Source organism: Neoarius graeffei, chromosome 13 (assembly GCF_027579695.1).
Source record: "Neoarius graeffei isolate fNeoGra1 chromosome 13, fNeoGra1.pri, whole genome shotgun sequence".
Classification (NCBI taxonomy): Eukaryota; Metazoa; Chordata; class Actinopteri; order Siluriformes; family Ariidae; genus Neoarius; species Neoarius graeffei.
In genome coordinates this window covers 58,490,487-58,493,178 of record NC_083581.1, presented here as the reverse complement: position 1 = coordinate 58,493,178, position 2,692 = coordinate 58,490,487, and positions in this window count along the sequence as shown.

Sequence of the window (2,692 nt, the reverse complement as noted above, 5' to 3'; positions counted from 1 at the left end):
TATTAGCAGTCACATCACACATTTCACTACCAATTGTCCTAGCACAAGAAGGCATGTGCCAAAATCTTGAATTTTCATTTGTGATTGTAAATGCACCAGAATTAGTCACTGACCAGTTTTCATCTAGTCCCTGGCAGGGCTTTGAACCAGAATTTTTTTCCTATTGGTTCGTTCCGAACAGAAACAGAATTTTAACGTTTCCGGTTTTGGGTTCCACCATTAAATAGACGTTCCCGAACCGGTTAGAACAAAAAAATTTCGTTCCCGGAACGGTTAATTACATTCCCTGTCAGCTGTTTAACAAATGGCTATAAAATTATGTCTCTGTCTCATCCGGCTTAAGCCAAATGTAGGCTAATTCTATTACAACCTTCATTAAATAAGACAAGAAATAATTCAAAACAATTATTTCAAATGTTGGCGATTTGGATTCTCAGTATGTCTTCCCATCTACACAAACAGAAAAAGTGCCAAAAATGAAAGATAATTCGTTTAGTGTGTTACCAAAGGCTAGTCAGGCCCTATAGAGGGCTACCGCATGACGTCACCGCGCCGCGAGATTTTGTTAGGCGCCATATTGGAAGACCAAGTACACATCTATGCAAGTACATACATACATAAAACAAACTACACCTGAAATGTAGCCAGGGCCGGTTCTGCCCTAATCTGGACCCGGGTGCAACATCGCGCAACCCCCCCCCAAAAAAAAAACAAAAACAAAAACACCAATCTAAATCAGGACAACCATCACATAACTATAACTATAAACATTTTATATCAACTATTTTAACTAAATGGGCTATAATAAATAAGCCTGCAGGCAGCCACGGCGGGCTGCCTCAGAAAAGTAACCATTCAATGACGCAACTGAAAGCCTGCAGCCACGGCGGGCTGCCTCAGAAAAGTAACCATTTGTCCTACCTTAAAACTCGTTTTGCATTTTCTGCCTCTTTTTTTGTATTTTCAACCCTCCGTTTATTTTCTTTCCTTTTCTGAAAACCCGATTTGTGTCCAGACATTTTGTTCTGCTACCAACGAACTAACTCGTCAGGTCTCGTCTCTCGAGCCCACGATGATTCCCGTGGGAAGGGCAACAATTGATACATTTTTACAAACAGCCAATAGGGAGGTTGCAACGTTCAGGCTCTTCTTTGCTCAGACACTCAGTAATGGAGACGTGATAGCAGTCCACCTTCCCGCTCTCTCCATTCAGTCAGCGAACGTCACACAGGAAGTGAACCCCAGCGGGTCATAGAAACTTGCGCAGGAGAAGAATGGCTTTTTTATTTGTAGGCTACGGAAACTTTGAGGAACGAAATAAAAACCGGTATTAACCGGTTACCATTATTCTTAATAAGCGTTTCTGTTCCGGAACATAAAAAATAATAAAGTTTCTGGTTTCGTTTCTGTTCCATGTGAAATAGAAAAAGTTCCCGGTTTTCGTTCCTTGAACCGGTTCAAAGCCCTGGTCCCTGGTAGGTTAATACATAAAATGTAATAACAAAGTCACAAACTCAAGGTCCATGGGCTATCAAAAGTCAAATAATGACAATAGTGCAATTGTGACGAGGGTGGGCAAAGTTGGGGGGCCCAAAATTCTAATCTTTCATGGGGCCCAAAATTTCTGGCGGCGCCCCTGCCTACAGGGTCGCAGGCAAGCTGGAGCCTATCCCAGCTGACTATGGGCGAGAGGCAGGGTACACCCTGGACAAGTTGCCAGGTCATCACAGGGCTAACATAAACACAGACAACCATTCACACCTACGGTCAATTTAGAGCCACCAATTAGCCTAACCTGCATGCCTTTGGACTGTGGGGGAAATCGGAGCACCCGGAGGAAACCCACGCGGACACATGCAAACTCCACACAAAAAGGCCCTCGCCGGCCGCTGGGATCGAACCCAGGACCTTCTTGCTGTGAGGCGACAGTGCTAACCACTACAACATGGGTTCTAAACACACAATTCATTGTAGTTCTTCTGCCTTATTCCTGACCTCAACCAACATAGAGTAAAAAGAAAAAAAATGACAAAAGAAGCAACAGGAAGTTAATCTTTTCTGACAGCTGACTTTTTGTGGGTGTTTACTGACTGTTCACACTGTGTCACTAACACAAGAGTGATTTCTATTTGGTTAATTGTCGAATAAAAGTTTTGGTGCAGTTGTATGTTTAAACACTAGGGGGAGCACTGATTTAGCACACAAGATTTAAAAACACTGAAATTATATATATATATATATATATATATATATATATATATATATATATATATATATATATATATATAAGAAAGAAGCTGCAAATAAACCTGTTTCATGGAGTTCCATGAAGATTATGTCTCTGTATGAAAATAAGTGAACAAAATAAGCCTCCAAAGAAAGTGGAAATTGAGCACTGGATCAGGATACCAGCTTACTGAGATTTGATGTGTTAATACTGTAATAATAGAAATCTCCAACAACCACATTGCAACAACATATAGCCTAAAGATTACAGAAGTCATTCAGGTGAGCTACAGAATGCCAGGTGTAGAAACAGTTAACCATCAGCGTGTATTAGAATAGAAGCTCTCAACGCAGATAATGAGTCCAGGCTCAGTACACATTACTAATACACATTTCTGCCATTTATAAAGGCATTTTATAGAGTGTTAGTATATTACAGGCTGTATGAACCGACTCTCAGTGCTTC